Source organism: Rhinoderma darwinii, chromosome 2 (assembly GCF_050947455.1).
Source record: "Rhinoderma darwinii isolate aRhiDar2 chromosome 2, aRhiDar2.hap1, whole genome shotgun sequence".
NCBI lineage: Eukaryota > Metazoa > Chordata > Amphibia > Anura > Rhinodermatidae > Rhinoderma > Rhinoderma darwinii.
In genome coordinates, this window is record NC_134688.1 from 318577957 (window position 1) to 318597329 (window position 19373).

The 19373-nt window shown below is 40.3% G+C and overlaps 1 protein-coding gene across 6 annotated transcripts in view; it reads left to right on the forward strand.

Annotated features, from left to right (window-relative positions):
• PRICKLE4 (prickle planar cell polarity protein 4) overlaps window positions 1-19373 on the forward strand; it is a 185074-nt gene that overhangs the window by 98650 nt on the left and 67051 nt on the right. The window lies entirely within an intron of this gene.

The following is a 19373-nucleotide window of genomic DNA, read 5'->3' on the forward strand; positions in this document are numbered from 1 at the left end:
TGACGTCCGCCGCATTGAAGTGGTTTACAGAGGGAGGGAGCTCCCTCTACCTCCCGGGCCTCCCCGCGATGGATCGCGGGTGGCAATTGTTGCTATGTTACTAGGCTTCCTGGTTGCCAAGGTACGGTAGCCTATTAGGTCCTGCCCGAGGCAGGACCTAATCGGCTAACTGTCAAATAAAAAATGACAGTTACGATGCACTACACTAAGTAGTGCAGTGCATCGTACCGGGGATCAGAAGACCAGATCTTCAAGTCCCCAGGTCAGTGTAAAAGAAAAAGTGAAAAATGTAAAAAAAAATTAATTAATAAATAAATAATAAAAACCACACTTGCCCTGTTTCCCATGAAAATATGAAAAAAAAAACTATACATAATAGGTATCGCCGCGTTCAGAACGGCCTGATCTATAAAAATATCACATTATTTTTACCGCACGGTGAACACCGTAAAATGTTTTAATAAAAAACAATGACCGTATTTTATATTTTGGTCATCTTGACTAAAAAATTTTTAATAAAAAGTGATCAAAAAGTTGCAAGTAACGCAAAATGGTACCAATGTAAACTACAGTTCGTCACGCATAAAACAAGCGATATCAACGAAAAAATAAAGTTATGGCTGTCAGAAAATGGCGACACTAAAACATGATTTTTTTTAGAAAAGAGTTTTTATTGTGGGAGCGTAGTGAAACGTAAAAAACAATATAAATTTGGTGTCGCTGTAATCGTATCGCCCCGCAGAATAAAGTTAACATGTTGCTTATACTGCACGGTGAACACTGTAAAAAAAAGAAACTTGCTGGAATGGCTGTTTTTTGGTTTCCTCCTCTCCCAAAAAATGGAATAAATAGTGATAAAAAAATCTCATGTCCCCCAAAATGGAACCAATAAAAATTACAGCTCGTTCCACAAAAAACGCGCCCTCACACACGCCTTAACGGAAAAATAACACGTTATGACTCTCAAAACGCAATGATGCAAAATGATACTAAATGACGGCCCAGACTAATTTTTAGGTCCAGTAGAATTTCACTAAACACCCCACATCGTCATTTGCTGGACCCCCCAGGTGGACCCCATGGACACAGCGGTGATGAGGAAACTTTAGGGCCTTGTGCGGCTTATAGGGCTGGTGAAGAAGTCCAAGATTAGGCAATAAGTGAGCGCAGATATTCTGTATAATACCCAATAAACCCGGCCTGTGTATAAAGGATTGGTTCAAAGCGTACCACACCAATCCATGGATTATTCATTCACCCCATTATTACATCATCCTATTATGACCTGATGCACTCCGCCCAGCTTATATATAGCCTGATGTACTCCGCCGAGTTTACATATACCCCGATGTACCCGCACATATTATATATACCCTGATGTACTCCACAGTTTACATATACCCTGATGTACTCCACACAGTTTACATATACCCTGATGTTCTCCGCACAGATTACACATATCCTGATGTACTCCGCCCAGCTTACATATACCCTGATGTACTCCGCCCAACTTACATATACCCTGATGTACTCTGCCCAGCTTACATATGCCCCCACATTATAAGATAAAATACCACTAAAACACCAGGCAAAAGCCAAATGGTGGTCCAACTGAGCCTGGCCGTGTACACAAATGGCAATTTATGACCACATATGGGGTATTCTGGAGAACCCACTTAACAATTTATGGTATGTGTGTCTACGGTGGTACAAGCTGGGCACAACTCATTGGGCACTGAAATGGCATATCTGTGGAAAACAGCAATTTTCAATCTGCAACATCTATTGTTTACTCATTTTTGCAAAACACTTGTGCGGTCAAAATGCTCACTACACCCCTAGATAAATTCTTTGAGGGATCTAGTTTCCAAAATGGGGTAATTTATCAGGGGTACCACTATACTGATACTATAGCTCAATGCAACATCGGGTCAAAAAACGAATCTTGTAAAATCTCCACTCCAAATACTAAATGGCGCTCCTTCCCTTTAGAGCCTTGCTGTGTGTCCAAATAGCAGTTTATGACCACGTGTGGGGTATTTCCGTACTCTGAAGAAGTTGCTTTGCAAATGTTACGGTGCTTTTCATCATTTATTTGTTAAAAAAAATAAAAATTTTGAGGTAAAGCTACATCTTATTGGAAAATGTGATTTTTCATGTTTACTGCCCAATTCTAAAGAAATATGAGACACCTGTGGGGTCAAAATGCTCACTACACCCCTAGTTGAATTCCTTTAGGAGTGTAGTTTCCCAAATGGAGTCACTTTTGGGGGGTTAACACTGTACTGGTACCTTAGGAGCTTTACAAATGCGACATGGTGCAAAGAAATCAAACCAGCAAAATCTGTACTCCAAAAGCTAAATGGCGGGCCTTCCCTTCTGAGACCTGCCGCTTCCCCAAACAGCAGTTTATGACCACATGTTTGGTATTTCCGTACTCTGGAGAAGTTGCTTTACAAATGTTGGGGTGCTTTTCATCATTTATTTGTTGAAAAAAAATAATGTAATTTTTCATTGCCCAATTCTAATGCAATCTATGAAACACCTGTGGGGTCAAAATGCTCACTACACCCCTAGATGAATTCCTCAAGCGGTGTAGTTTCCAAAATGGGGTCTTTTTTGGGGTGTTTCCGTTATTTTTGCACCACAAGACCTCCTCTAACCTGAAATGGTGCCTGAAATATAATTTAAGAAAAGGAAGGCCCAAAAATCCTCTCGGTGCTCCTTTGTTCTGGGGCTTTTGTTTCAGGCCCGTAGCACACTAGGGCCACATGTGGGATATTTCTAAAAACTTCAGAATCAGGGCAATAAATATTCAGTTGTGTTTCTCTGGTAAAAACCTTAAGTATTACAGGAAAAATTGATTAAACTGGAATTTCTGCAAAAAAAAAATGAAATTTGCAAATTTCCCTCCACTTTGTTTTAATTCCTGTGAAACGCATAAAGGGTTAAACTTTTTAAATGCTGTTTTGAATACTTTAAGGGGTGCAGTTTTTAAAATGGGGTGATTTGTGGGGTTCCTAATATATAAGGCCCTCAAAGCCACTTCAGAACTGAACTAATCCCTAAAAAAATTGGCTTTTGAAATTTTCTTAAATTTGAGAAATTGCTTCTAAACTTATAAGCCTTGTAACGTCCTAGAAAAATAAGTGTGTTCAAAAAATGATGCCAATCTAAAGTAGACATATGGGAAATGTTAGCTAGTAACTATTTTGTGTTGTATAACTATCTGTCTTACAAGCAGATACATTTGAATTTAGAAAATGCTAATTTTTTGCAAATTTTCTCTAAATTTTGGTGTTTTTCACACAAAAATATTGAATATATCGACCAAATTTTTTCACTAACTTAAAGTACAATATGTCACGAGAAAACAATGTCAGAATCGCTTGGATAGGTAAAAGCATTCCCAAGTTATTACCACATATAGTAAGTAACACACGTCAGATTTAAAAAATGAGGCTGTCATTTGGTCCAAAAGTGGCTGGGTCCTGAAGGGGTTAAGAAGCACCTGACCATAAGACGCACCCAGATTTTACACAACAGAAAATAGGGAAAAAATAATTTGTTAAAATAATGAATTCGGTTTCACCACATTCTGAGAGCCAAACTTTTTTTTTTTTTTTAATCAAATGAGTGGTGTTAGGGCTTATTTTGTTGCGGGGCGTAATTATTTAATTTTTTACATTGTGCTTGGGGAAAAATGGGAAAAGGTGTGTTTTTTTTTTTTTTGTTTTGTTTTTGTTACACATTTTATTAGTTCCTTTAGTGTACTTGAACCAACGGCGACTTGGTTTCATGTGGAGTTACTGAAACAGCGTAACTACGCAGTTTCCCTAACTCCCATAGTAGTGAATGGCAGTTACGGAAGCAGCGTAGCTCGCGCGCTACGCTGTTTCCGTAACTACTGTTCAGTTCTATGGGAGATATGGAAACAGCGTAGCTCCGCGAGTTACGCTGTTTCAGTAACTCCACATGTAATCAAGTGGCCGGGAGAGCACAGAAAGCGTGACGGGGTTTAGGGGACCCCGTTCTAGAGAGGTGCGCGTCCCAGATGTGGGACCTGCATCTATTTGACATTTATGACATGTCCTGTGGATATAATCCAAAAAATACAATATTTGAAGCGGCACAAATCCAGTTATCAGGAGCGGTGACACGCTGTAAAATCAGACAAACCCAGTCTGACCTAATATAATCTTCAGAAAAGGCGTGGTGAACAGCAGCACATGTCTCCCAAGTTTCAATCGATAAGTAATTTTATTGGTCAAACATCCAGTAAAAAATGGCAACGTTTCGACCTGTGACAAGTGAAGGCTTGAGAAAGACCCTTCACTTGTCACGGGTCGAAACGTTGCCATTTTTTACTGGATGTTTGGTATCGCCGCGTCCGTAACGGCCTGAACTACAAAATAATTTTGTTATTTATCCCGCGCGGTGAACGCCATAAAAGAAAATAATAATAAACCGTACCAGAATCACAATTTTTTGGTCACTTCACCTCCCAAAAATGGGAATAAAGAGATCAAAAAGTCACATGTACCTAAAAAAAAAAAAAAATTATCAAAACTACAGTTCAGTTACGCAAAACACGTCCTCGCACGGCTTTATTGTTGGAAAAATAAAAAAGTTCTGTCTCTTAGCATATGGTAACACAAAAAGTAAATGATTTTTTACAAAACGTTTTTTATTGTGCAAACGCCATAAGACATAAAAAAAACTATGCACATATGGTATCGATGTATTCGTTTCCCCCCGCAGAATAAAGTGAATGTCATTTATAGCGCACGGTGAACGATGTAAAAAAAATTGCTGTTTTTTTAGTTACCACGCCACTTAAAAACAGAATAAAAACTGATCAAAAAGTCGCATGCACCCCATGAAAACTACAATGAATTCCTCAAGGGGTCTAGTTTCCAAATTTCACTTTTGGGGGTTTTCCACTGTTTTGGCACCAAGACCTCTTAAAACCGGACATGGTGCCTAATAAAAAGGAGGCCTCAAAATCCTCTAGGGGCTCCTTTTGCTTCTGAGGCCGGTGCTTCGGTCCATTAGTGCACTAGGGCCACATGTGGGCAATAAGTATCTGCAGAATCTGGGCAATAAGTATTACGTTGCGTTTCTCTGGTAATACCTTTTGTGTTCTAAAAAAATTGAAAAAAGAGGCATTTCTGACCAAAAAAATAAATAATGTAAATTTCACCTCTACTTTGCTCTAAATTCCCGTGAAACACCTAAAGGGTTCATAAACTTTCTATATGCTGCTGTGAATACTTTGAGGGGTCTAGTTTCTAAAATGGGGTGTCTAATATATAGGCCCCTCAATGCAACTGTAGAACTGAACTGGAACCTAAAAAATATAAATTAGGCAATACTTCGCTTCTTACATTATACTGATAATAAGCAGTGCCCACCTTGAGATGGCCCCAGTTTTGACCATTTGTATAAAGAGACCCCTATTAGACAGTTTCAATGCCCGGTTTTCCCAAGCATACACCCTCAGAATGTATTTCTATTGAGTCCTTGGTAGATTTTAAAGGTAGGCTTCATTTTCGCCAGTACTTGCCGAGTAAGAGGGCAAGGTATGGTGTGAAGATGTATAAGCTGTGCGAGAGTGCATCAGGATATACCTACAAATTTAGGATATATGAAGGGAAGGACAGCAGTATTCAGACCCCAGAATGCCCCCCCTTACTGGGAGTTAATGCAAAAATTGTGTGGGATTTGGTGCACCCACTGCTGGACCAGGGTTACCACCTCTACCTGGATAATTTTTATACCAGCGTCCCACTCTTCAACTGCCTCGCTTCCAGAAGTACTGCGGCATGCGGCACTGCTAGAAGAAATCTGAGAAGCCTCCCTAAGACTCTGCTTGGGCAAACACTCAGAATGGGTGAGAGCAGGGCACAATCTAGCAGCAACATATTGTGTGTCCAGTACAAGGACAGGAGAGATGTCCTTATATGGACAACAATACATGGCCACACCAGTAACCATGTACCAGTACAGAGACCCCCAAACCAGACTGCATCCTGCACTACAATAGGTACATGGGAGGGGTGGACTTGTCAGATCAAGTCCTGAAGCCCTACAGCGCCATGCGGTGTGGTGTAAGAAGCTGGCCGTGCACATCATTGTCAAGAACCTAATCTTTAGGGACCAAGAAGGGGGCAAACAGTACTTCTGGAAGCGAGGCCACACATCATACCAGGGCAACACTTCCCAGAAGTTCCCCAAACTGGCAAGAAGAGAAAAAGTCAAGAGGTGCAAAGTCTGCTATAAGAGGGGGATAAGGGAGGACACAATATATCAATGTGGCACGTGTCCCGAAAAACCAGGGCTCGGTATGAAAGTGTTTTAAAATTTGACCATACATCCCTTAGATTTTTAGTCTACCCTGACCAACTCCGCACAGTTTATCCCCCTCATCTTTCCCTTCTGAGCCCTGTGTGCCCATGCAGCTAACAGCCACATGTAGGGTATTGCCGTACCCGGGAGAACCCACATTACAGTGTATGGGGTGTATATCTCTGGTGGCGCATGCTGGGCACAATATATTGCATCACTGAATTGGCATAGATATATAGAAAATTGCAAATTTCACACTGCACCATCTGTTGCGCATTACCTTTTACACAACACCTGTGGGGGTCAAAATGCTCACTACACCTCTAGATGAATGTCTTAAGGGGTGTAGTTTTTAAAATGGGGTCACTTCTTGGGGGTTTCAACTGTACTGGTACCTCAGGGGCTTCTGCATACATGACTTAGCACCAGAAAAGCTCCAGTAGGCCAAATGGTGGTCCTTTCCTTCTGAGCCCTCCCATGGGCCCAAACGGCAGTTTATCACCACAAATGGGCTATTGCCGCACTCAGGACAAATTGGGCAACAAAATGGGGCATTTTGTTCCCTGTGAAAATAAGAAATTCTGATCAAAAATGACATCTTATTGTAAAAATTGTCATTCTTTTAATTTCACAGCCCAATTCAAATACGCGCTGTGAAAAAACTACGGTGTCAAAATTGTAACAATAACCATAAATTAATTCCTTGAGGGGTGCAGTTTCCAAAATGAGGTCAGTTTTGGGGGATTCCTACTGTTTTGGCACCTCAACACCTCTCCAAACCTGGCATGCTGCCTAAAATATATGCTAATAAAAAAGCACCAGCAAAATGCACTAGGTGCTTCTTTGCTTCTGGGGCTTGTGTTTTAGTCCACGAGCTCACTAGAGCCACATGTGGGACATTTCTAAAAACTGCAGAATCTGGACAATACATATTTAGTTGTGTTTCTCTGGTAAAACCTTCTTTGTTACAGAAAAAAAATAGAATAAAATTGAAATTCAGAAAGAAAAACGAAATTTGCAAATTTCACCTCCACTGTGCTTTAATTCCTGTGAAATGCCTGAAGGGTTAAAAAACTTTCTAAATGCTGTTTTGAATACTTTGAGGGGTCTAGTTTTTAAAATGGGGTGCTTTATAGGGGTTTCTAATACATAGGCCCCTCAAAGCCACTTCAGAACTGAACAGGTACCTTAAAAAAAAGGCTTTTGAAATTTTCTTAAAAATATGAGAAATTGCTGTTTATGTTCTAAGCCTTGTAACGTCCAAGAAAAATAAAATGTACAAAAAACGATGCCAATCTAAAGTAGACACATGGGAAATGTGAACTAGTAACTATTTTGGGTGGTATAACCGTCTGTTTTTCAAGCAGATGCATTTAAATTCTGAAAAATGCTATTTTTTCTAAATTTTCTCTAAATTTTGCAATTTTTCTCAAATAAAGACTGAATATATCGACCAAATTTTACCACGAACATGAAGCCCAAAGTGTCACGAGAAAACAATCTCGGAATCGCTTGGATAGGTTTAAGCATTCCAACGTTATTACCACATAAAGTGAAATATGTCAGATTTGAAAAATGGGCTCTGAGCCTTAAGGCCCAAACTAGGCTGCGTCCTTAAGGGGTTAATAACGTGTTGGGGAACATTAACATAGGGGAAATCTTTATCTTCCCATACCCAAGTAGCTGGTTGTATCCTTGCTAAAGTACATACTCCTGGTCTCCCGGGTGGCAACCACTTATATGCTTTATGCCCACATATGAAGTATATGTTGGGTGGAAGCACATCTCCAGAGTGATTAACCCCTTCAGGACTGAGCCTGTTTTGGCCTTCAGGACGAAGCCGATTTTTCAAATCTGACGTGTCACTTTATGTGGTAACTCCGGAATGCTTTTACCTATCCAAGCGATTCTGAGATTGTTTTCTCGTGACATATTGTACTTTGTTAGTGAAAAAATTTGCTTGATAAATTCAATATTTATTTGTAAAAAACACCAAGATTTTGAGAAAATGTGCAAAAATTAGCATTTTTCTAAATTTAAAGGTATCTGCTTGTAAAACAGATAGTAATACCACAGAAAATAGTTACTAGTGAACATTTCCCATATGTCTACTTTAGTTTGGCATCGTTTTTTGAACAATCTTTTATTTTTCTAGGACGTTACAAGACTTAGAACTTTAGCAGCAATTTCTCATATTTTCAAGAAAATTTCAAAAGGCGATTTTTACAAGGTTCAGTTCTGAAGTGGCTTTGAGGGCCTTATGTATTAGAAAGTCCCCATAAATCACCCCATTTTGAAAATTGCACCCCTCAAAGTATTCAAAACAGCATTCAGAAAGTGTATTAACCCTTTAGGCGTTTAACAGGAATTAAAGCAAAGTAGAGGTGAAAGTTACAGATTTCATTTTTTTTGTTTTTTTTTTTTTTTTTTTTTTTTTTTTTTTACAAAATTCATTTGTAATTTTTTTCTATACCACAGAAGGTTTTACCCGAGAAATGTAACTTATTTATTGCCCAGATTCTGCAGTTTTTAGAAATACCCCACATGTGGCCCTAGTGCGGTCATGGACTGAAACACAGGCCTCAGAAGCAAAGGAGCACCTAGTGGATTTTGGGGCCTCCTTTTTTTTTTTTTAGCATGTATTTTAGGTACCATGTCAGGTTTGAAGAGGTCTTGTGGGGCCAAAACAATAAAGACCCCCAAAAGTGACCTCATTTTGGAATCTACACCCTTCAGGGAATTTATCTAGGGGTATAGTTAGCATTTTGAACCCACAGTTTTTTTGCAAAATTTATTTGAATTAGTTTGTGAAGATGAAAATAGACTTTTTTTTCTTCTGAAAAAACGTAGAATTTTTTACTTTTTTCAAGGAATAAAAGAGAAAAAACACCAACATATGTATAGCAATTTCTCCTGATTATAGCAATACCCCATATGTGGTAATAAACTGCTGTTTGGACCCACAGCAGGACTCAGAAGGGAAGGAGCACCATTTGGATTTTGAAATTCTGATTTTGCTGCAATAGTTTTCAGTGCCTTGTCGTGTTTGAAATGCACTGGAGGGAACAAAATAGTGGAAACCCCCGGAAAGTGACCCCATTTTGAAAACTACACTCATCAAGGAATTTTTCTAGGGGTAAAGTTAGCATTTTGACCCCACGGTTGTTTTGCTGAATTCATTGGAATTCTGTAAAGGTAAAAATCGACTTTTTTTTCTGAAAAAAAGGTAGCCCTTTTTAATTTTTACAAGGAATAAAGGAGAAAAAGCACCCCAACATTTGTAAAACAAATTCTCCCGATTACGGAAATATGCCATATGTGGTAATAAACTGCTGTTTGGACCCACAGCAAGGCTTAGAAGGGAATGAGCGCTATTTGGCTTTTGGAGCTCAAATGGTTTTTGGGTGCCATGTCGCATTTGCAAAGCCCCTGAGAGGCCAAAACAGTGGAAACCACACCACTTAAAGAATCTATCTAGGGATATAGTGGGCATTTAGACCCCACAAGTCTTTTGCAGGCCGTGAAAATGAATATCAACATTTCTTCCACTAAAATGTTGCATTTTTTTTCAATTTCACAAAGGATAAAGGGGGGAAAAGCACCCCAACATTTGTAAAGCAATTTCTCCCGAGTACGGCTATACCCCACGGGTGGTCGTAAATGGTTTTTCATTAGAAAGTAATTAACCCTTTCTGGACTGATCCATTTTTTTTTCTTTTCCTTTTTAGTTTTTTCCTCCCCGCGTTCCAAGAGCCACAACTTTTTTTATTTTTCAGTCAATAGAGCGATATGAGGGCTTATTTATTGAGGTACGAGCGGTCGTTTTTATTGGTAGCATTTTTTGGTACATACAACTTTTGAGCACTTTTTATTAAATTTTTAGGTAGAGCGAAGGTGACCAAACAAGCAGCGATTTTGCAGTTTTAAATTCTTTATTTTTCACGTGAGACGCTCCATACATCACCCCCCCCCCCACACTAAGACATGCTATGTTGTGGTGCGCGAAGGGGTTAATGTGCAGCGCATGGTGCGGAGTGAAAATTACAATTTTCCACTCATGCCATTTTAGTGCACTATATGTTATGCCCAGTTTGTGCCACTGAAGACAAATACCTCATAAGATATTAACCGGGTTCTCCCGGGTATAGCGATGCCATATCTGTGGGCGTAAATTGGTGTTTAGGCACGCTGTAGGGCTCAGAAGGGAGGGACGCCATTTGGCTTTTGGGGCACAGATGTAGCTTGGTGGTTGTTCTGTTTGGGGTTTTACTGGTGTTTCAGTTTATAATGTGGGGGCATATGTTATCTGTGTGGGGTACATCAGGGTACATGTTATCTGTGCGGGGTACATCAGGGTATAATAAGAGGGTATAATAATGCAGTAAATAAATAATCCGCAGATATGTGGCCCGTATCGCACTTATAAATGGCGCCCGATCTGATCTGCTTTTGAACACTCTGCACATTTTGCATCGCCATATTCTGGGAGCCAGAACTTTTTTTATTTTTTCACCACCGGAGCTGTGTGAGGGTTTATTCGTTGCGAGACCATCTGTAGGTTTTCATTGGTACCATTTTTGGGTACCAGAATTTTTTTTGGACAAGCAAGGTGACCAAAAAACATCAATTCTGACAATGTTTTTTATGGCCTTCACCCTGGGCTATAAATGACGATTATACTTTATTCTGCGGGACTGTACGATTACGGCGATACCATATGTATATATTTGTTTTATGTTTTGCAGCGTTTGTGCAATAAAATCACTTATTTATAAAATAAATACATTTTTGTCACCATATTCTGAGAGCCATAACGTTTTTATTTTTCAGTCAAAGCGGTGTAAGGGCTTGTTTTTTGCGGGACGGGATGTAGTTTTGTATTGGTACCATTTTGGCGTACATGCGACTTTTTGATCACTTTTTATTGTATATTTTGGGAGGGTTGGTAACCCAAAAATTGTGATTCGGGCACTGTTTTTCGTTTATTTTTTTTTGTAGTGTTCACCGTGCAGGAAAAATATTAGTTTGATAGTTGGGGTCGTTACGAACGCGGCGATACCAAATATGTGTAATTTTTTTAACGTGTTCATTTTTTTCCTATAATAAAAGACTTATTAGAGGAAAAAAAGCATTCTTTGTTTGTCACTTAACTTTTATTTTTACACTTTTTAAAAACATTTATCTTTTTTTTTTTTTACTTTTTTTACTTGTCCCACTAGGGGACACTGAGACTTGCAGCTTTGATCGCTGCTGGAACACATTACACTACACACGTAGTGTAATGTGTTCTAACTGTCATTGTGACGTAACTGTCACACTGACAGGAAGCATCGGAGGACCGGCCGGAGGCTGATCCTCCGAGGCTTCCGTACATGGCAACCCGGAGGTCATTGTCTGGCCTCTGGTTGCCATGATAAGGATCGCCAGCCCCCGCAAATACATGTGGGGGGCTGCCGATCCGCTGTAAACCTCTTCGATGTGGTAATCGCAATCGACCACCGCATCGAAGGGGTTAATTGCCGATTTCAGCGGCGACAGGCCGCTGTTCGGCAACGGGGGGGAGCAGGGCTGACACCCTGCACAGTTAACCGCCGCTGCGGTGTAGCGCTGCGCGGCGGTTAACTGTTAAAGCGCGGACGTTACTGCACGCCCAGGTGCGCGAAGTTACTGCTCACCTGGACGTGCATTTACCCCAAGGTGCGGGAAGGGGTTAAACACTCCTGCAATCCAGGAGACCAACCTTATGTCCCGTCCAGTGGCATTTATTGATGCCACTTCTTTATTAGTCAAATTACCTTTTATTGCACCTTCCAAACCCTGCGTCAACCGTTTGCTATCTACCTCAGAGCACTGGGAGCTGACAGTTGCTTTTATCCCCGAACACGACACAGATTTTGTGTCTTTTTCCCTCACGGTTAGTGAGGTTTACAACATCAAACATGTAATTTTTATTAACCTGACCCATGTTTACACATCACATGGTGTCATTGTGGTAACATCTAATCATGGACGGCAGTATTCCTGGCCTGAGATCTGTTCTCCACAGCGCTTCCCTCTTTGAATATCTTACACGGTAAAACAGCCAGTGAACCAATGCTACTATTACAAGAGAAACAACTCCAGGAGAGTTGGGGTTAAGCGCTAGAGAAAAGAGATGGGACTGCAAGGCCAAGTCAATAACGTCATCTATCTTCAGATATGGCATTGTTTTTGAATGGAGACATATACAACAGTCCAGCAATTAAGTCAATACTGATATCGCTTGATGTTTGATAAACTTGTCATTAACCCCTTCCCGCTTTTGGGCGTGACTGTACGTCCAAATACAAAGTGCGCTCCCGCACTCGGGTGTACAGTCACGCCCTGTAGATAAAGCGAGCACAGGAGCTGTGCGCGCTTTATCTTCAGCGGCTGTTAGCTGTTACACAGCTGACATCCCGCTGCGATGGCTTACTGTCGATCGCAGCCATTTAACCCCTTCAATGCAGCTGTCAATGACGTCCGACGCATTGAAGTGGTTGACAGAGGGAGGGAACTCCCTCTGTACCCCCCCCCCCCGGGCTCCCCCGCCGTGGATCGCGGGTGGCGATTGTTGCTTTGGCAACCAGGAAGCCTTTGCTAGGCTTCCTGGTTGCCCAGGTACGGAAGCCTATTAGATCCTGCCCGAGGCAGGACCTAAAAGGCTAACTGTCAGATGAAGAATGACCGTTACAATACACTGCACTACACATAGTGCAGTGTATTTTACCGGGGATCAGAAGACCAGATCTTCATGTCCCCAGGTCAGTGTAAAAGAAAAAGTAAAAAAAATTGTTAAAGAAAAATAAATAAATAAAACTGTTAACAAATAAAAACAATAATCGCCCTGTTTCCCTGATCAACTCCTTTATTAGAAAAAAAATGAAAACCTGAAAAAAAACTATACATAATAGGTATCGCCGCGTTCGGTACGGCCTGATCTATAAAAATATCACATTATTTTTACTGCACGGTGAACACCGTACATTTTTTTTAATAAAAAACAATGACCGCATTTTATTTTTTGGTAATCTTGTCTCAAAAAAAATGTAATAAAGTTGCAAGTAACGCAAAATGGTACCAATAGAAACTACAATTTGTCACGCATAAAACAAGCCCTCCCGCAGCAATACCAACTAAAAAATAAAAAAGTTATGGCTGCCAGAAAATGGCGACACTAAAACCTGATTTGTTTGTTTTTTTTGGAAAAGAGTATTTTTATTGTGGTAACGTATCGACCCACAGAATGAAGTTTATATAACATGTTTATACTGCACGGTGAACACTGTAAAAAAAAAAAAAAAAGTGCTAGAATGGCTGTTTTTTGGTTTCCTCATCTCCCAAAAAATTTAATAAATAGTGATAAAAAATATCACATGTACCCCAAAATGGAACCAATAAAAATTACAGCTCGTTCCACAAAAAAAGTGCCCTCACACAGCTCCGTCATGGAAAAATAACACGTTATGACTCTCAAATCGCAATGATGCAAAATAATGCTAAATGACAGTCCAGTAGAGTTTCACTAAATACCCCACAGCATCATTTGTTGGACCCCACATGTGAATCCTGTAGATGCAGCGGAGATGAGGAAACTTTAGGGCCTTGTGCAGCTTATAGGGGTAGTGAAGAAGTCCAATATAAGGCAATACTGGAGCGCAGATATTCTGTATAATACCCAATAAACCCGGCCTGTGCATAAAGGATTGGTTCAAAGCGTACCACACAAATCCATGGATTATTCATTCACCACATTACATCATCCTATTATGACCTCTTGCACTCCGCCCAGCTCACATATGCCCCCACTTTATAAGCTGAAATACCACTAAAACACCAAACTCTGCGTTTCAAAAGCCAAATGGTGGTCCAACGGAGCCTGGCCGTGTACACAAACGGCTATTTATGACCACATATGGGGTATTACTGTATTCTGGAGAACCCGCTTAACAATTTATGGGATGTGTGTCTACGGTGGTACAAGCTGGGCACAGCACATTGGGCACTGAAATGGCATATCTGTGGAAAACCGCAATTTCAATCGGCAACATCTATTGTTTGCTCATTTTTGCAAAACACGTGCGGTCAAAATGCTCACTACACCCCTAGATTCTTTGAGGGATCTAGTTTCCAAAATGGGGTAATTTTTCTGGAGTACCACTGTACTGGTACTATGTTTCACTGGATGAATACCAATGGGAATTTTTTGGTTAGAACCTAACCTTTAATGTGAGATTTATTTTTTTTAAGCAGTTTCAGATAGTGATACAATTGTATCCATAAGGTTCGTTCACTAGCGCTTGCGCACTTTACATTGACATATGTAATTTCAGATAGGACAAGGATGAGATTTAAATGGTTAATACCATCACACTCTAGTATTTATAATTTATTTTAGCATTTTCCTGGTTTTTATTTATTTTATTTTTTTTATATTTATTCAAAAAATATTATGTTTCAATATTTTTGTTCCAAGTTGGGACCGGTACCCTCCTTGTCACAAGGTGTGTGCCAGGAACTGAAGCAACATGAGCAGCTGCTCTAGGAGTTCCTCTATATGAATCTCTTGTATTTCAGCTACTGCTGCTATAGAGATGTCTGTGCAGCTCTCTTATTAGCAGATCAGCTGCTTTATCAAGCCCAGTGTGTGCCAGTAGCTGATACAGCTTCAGCTGCTGCTGCTGTGGATTCCACTGTGAGGATCTCGTGTTTAGCAACACACTAATCCTGCCTATCTGTAGTTATCTAGCCCTAGTTATCTAGTTATATAGTACTGGTACTATAGCTCAATGCAACATTTCTCTTTTATTTGTTGAGAAAATGAAAAATTTTAAACTAATGCTACGTCTTATTGGAAAACCATGTCATTTTTCATTTTCACTGCCCATTTTTAATAAAATCTGAGACACCTGTGGGGTCAAAATGCTCACTACCCCCCTAGATGAATTCCTCAATGGGTGTAGTTTGCCAAATGGAGTCACTTTTGGGGAGTTTCCACTGTACTGGTACCTAAGGGGCTTTGTAAGAGCGACATGGTGCAGAAAAACCTATCCAGCAAAATCTGCTCGCCAAATGGCGCTCCTTCCCTTCTGAGCCCTGATGTGTATTCATACAGTGGTTTATTACCACCTATGGGGTATTTCCGTACTCTGGAGAAGTTTCTTTACAAATGTCACAGTGCTTTTTCTCTATTTGATGAGAAAATGAAACAATTTGACCTAAAGCTGGGGGGGGGGGGGGTCAAAATGATCACTACACCCGTAGATGAATTCCTCTAGGGGTGTAGTTTCACAAATGGAGTCACTTTTGGGGGGTTTCCTTTGTTTTTTCACCATAAGACCTCTTCTAACCTGACATGGTACCTGAAATATAATTTAAGAAAAGGAAGGCTGAAAAATCCACTAGGTGCTCCTTTGCTTCTGGGGCCTTTGTGTCAGGCCCGTAGCACACTAGGGCCACATGTGGGATATTTCTAATAACTGCAGAATCTGGGCAATAAATATTCAGTTGTGTTTCTCTTGTAAAAACCTTTAGTATTACAGGAAAAAAAAAAAAAAAAAATGGAATTTCTGCAAAAAAAAAAAATGACATTTGCAAATTTCCCTTCCACTTTGCTTTAATTCCTGTGACACGCATAAAGGGTTAAACTTTTTAAATGCTGTTTTGTATACTTTAAGGGGTGCAGTTTTTGAAATAGGGTGATTTGTGGGGGTTGGTAATATATAAGGCCCTCAAAGCCACTTCAGAACTAAACTGGTACCTGTAAAAATAGCCTTTTGAAATTTTCTTAAATATGAGAAATTGCTGCTAAAATAATAAGCCTTGTAACGTCCTAGAAAAATAAAAGGATGTTCAAAAAATGATTCAAACAAAGTAGACATATGGGAAATGTTAACAAGTCACTATTTTGTGTGGTATAACGATCTGTCTTACAAGCAGATACATTTGAATTTAGAATAATGCTAATTCTTGCAAATTTTCTCAATTTTTGTGTTTATCACAAATAAATATTGAATTTATTGACCAAATCTTTTCACTAACATAAAGTACAATATGTCACGAGAAAACAATCTCAGAATCGCTCGGATAGTTAAAAGAATTCTGGAGTTATTACCACATAGTGACACATGTCAGATTTAAAAAATGAGGCTGTCATATGGTCAAAGTGGCTGCGTCATTAAGGGGTTAAACTCTTCTTCTAGCTCATCTTTTAGACAATAGGTAAAGTAGAGATGACCAGAAATATGGTGGTCAGCTGGAGCTTGACGAGACCCATAGTTCAACATCATGATTTGAGGACCTTTCAGCAGTGACTAGCGTGTTTCCAAGTTCTTTCCTTCCAATTTAACGGATGTGGAAATTGGGAGTTGGACTTGGTACGGACGTCAGTGCGGCTGTGTTGCTTTACGGTGTCTCTTTAAACACGCCCAGTCCCCTGGCTGTAAACAATGTCCTCCTTTCACTTAGGATCTGGAATGGAATCATAAACATATTTATACATCTGCGTGAGCTGTTTTTTCAGAGCTCCCACATAACGGGTGAGGTCAGAGTGCAATGGGCAGGCACTCAGTCCAGGGTTTATGGGTTTCAGCCATGACCTTCTGGATTATTAACTTAGAAGTCCCATTCAACCTTTCTACCTTCCCACTGCTCTTGGGATACGGGGTGTGAAACGCTGCTCTATGCCCAGGACCTGCAAGATTTCTTGGAGCACCTCTCCAGTAAAGTAAGTTCCTCTATCCCTTTCTATTGTCTCAGGGACCCCATATCTACATACCACTTCTGAGAGCCATCTTTTACTTTTGCTGTGGCACTTGTTACTGGCCATGCCTCAGGCCACCCGGAGAACAGATCTACATAGACCAGTGCATGTTCATACTGTCCCACCTTTGGTAACTGAGTCAGTCTGCAATCGCTGATAGGGGAAGTCTGCCTTTACCATATGCTTTTTTGCAACCTGCACAGTTTTGTCTATGTTAAGGCAGACACATATTATGCACCTCTGGACAAATCTGGAAGCAGCACTTGCTGAAACTTGGGGGTACCCCTCTTTTGGTCACCATTGCACACATTCCTTCTCTTGACACATGCGTTGGTCCATGCATTAGTTGGGTTACCATGGGGAAGAGGACTCTGGGTAGGCACATCCTGTTACCCACCTTCCAAATTCCATCCTCCCCTTCACTGGCACCTTTTGTCTGCCACTGTCCATTTTCTTTTGTGACTTGACTTTGTAATCTACTTAATATTATCATGTCTATGGGAGCAGATGCTATGCGGTTTAAGAATACTATGTCCTCCTCTTTGAGGGACGTGAGAGCCGCAGCTTTTGCAGCCTCGTCTGAAAGTCTATTTCCCCTTGCTTCGGGTGTAGCTTGCATTTTAGTAAGCGCTTACACTTTACGTATACCTACCTGCTTTGGCAGTGTCAGAGCCTAAAACAGTTCTTTCACTCTCTCAACATTATGTGTTTACCCATGATCCTGCAAAATCTCTGCTCCTCCAGATTAGGCCATAATCATGTGCAATACCAAAAGCATATCTAGAGTCCGTATATATATTTGCAGTTTTACCTTCAGCCAGTCTACACACCTCAGCGAGTACCTCCACCTCCTGTGCTGACACGGAGGATGGCAGTGGTTCTTACTTTTACTACCTCTGTTTCGGTGGTGACAGCATACCTAGTCTTGTAGCATCCTTCATGGTGGTACCTGGAACCATCTACAAAAGAAACTCAAAAGCTGGATTAGATATTGGATCCTTTGTTACATTTTTTTTTTTTTCTCATCTCCTTTGTCATTAATTCAGGACAATTATGTTGGTGATCTGTGTACTGGGGAATCCAATATGGGGGGAAATCAACTTTCCACCAGGCTGAAAATTCACTGTCTGCTGTTTCCTGCGACTTATCCCATTCCCTCTCAAGTCCCTCATTGACCATATATCCTTCTCTTCCTCCTCTGTTGAACCCTGCGAAAGCAATGTAGTAGGGTTCATACTCTGTATGGTTAGTTCTATATGGGGTGATGAGACTGGTCTTCTACTTAGTAGACATGTGCTTAGTGTGTGTTTGATGAAGAATCTCACTAACAGCACGAGATACCCTGAGAACTGTAAGCTAATCCTAGCACTATGTCTGTTGTCTTTTTTTCTTTGAGTAGAGCAGCTTCTACTACACACATACAAGACGGAAGGTACAAAGTTTTATTGTTTTTTGTTTTTTTTTGCATTCTTAGGGAGAGGGGCATATTATAAGAACATACACATTTCTTCAGTACCCCTGCCTCCAAATACTGTCTTATCTGGTTATCAAGACTTTTCAACTGTGGGAGGCTCAGAGGGCACTGCTTCAACTGGGGTTTAGGGGCGGTTTGCAATTTTTTTTTTTACAGTCACCGGGGCCACAGACATGCCTCCTATGTCTGTTTATCCTGTGCCCAGAAGGAGCACAGGACTGCACACAATAATGCCTGAGGTGTGAGGTCCTCCCCTCAGTGCAATCCCCATAGAGTGCAGCACACATAAAATTTAGCATATCATCATATCCACTTCAATCTGTCCATCAGACTTATATCAAATGACAACCTACATTGCTGCAAGGATGTCAAACTATAAGATTGACTGGACAGGAATCTGACACTAGAAACGTGGCAGCAAGCTCTTGTGAATGCTGTAATCTTTTTTGCAGTTTAATTTCATAAAATATTCTGTGTGTTGTGTATATACCATCATTAAACAGAAAGGATACTCTTATAAGAGGTTTGCTAAATATTTCTTTCCTTAATTAGTATATGTCAATTATTAACCCCTTCCCTCTTTGGCCGCTTTTGACCTTCCTGACTGAGCCTCATTTTTCAAATCTGACATGTTTCACTTTGTGGTAATAACTCCGGAATGCTTTTACCTATCCAAGCGATTCTGAGATTTTCTCGTGACACATTGGACTTTATGTTACTAGCAAAATTTGCCCGATACATTCAGTGTTTAATTGTGAAAAACACCAAAAT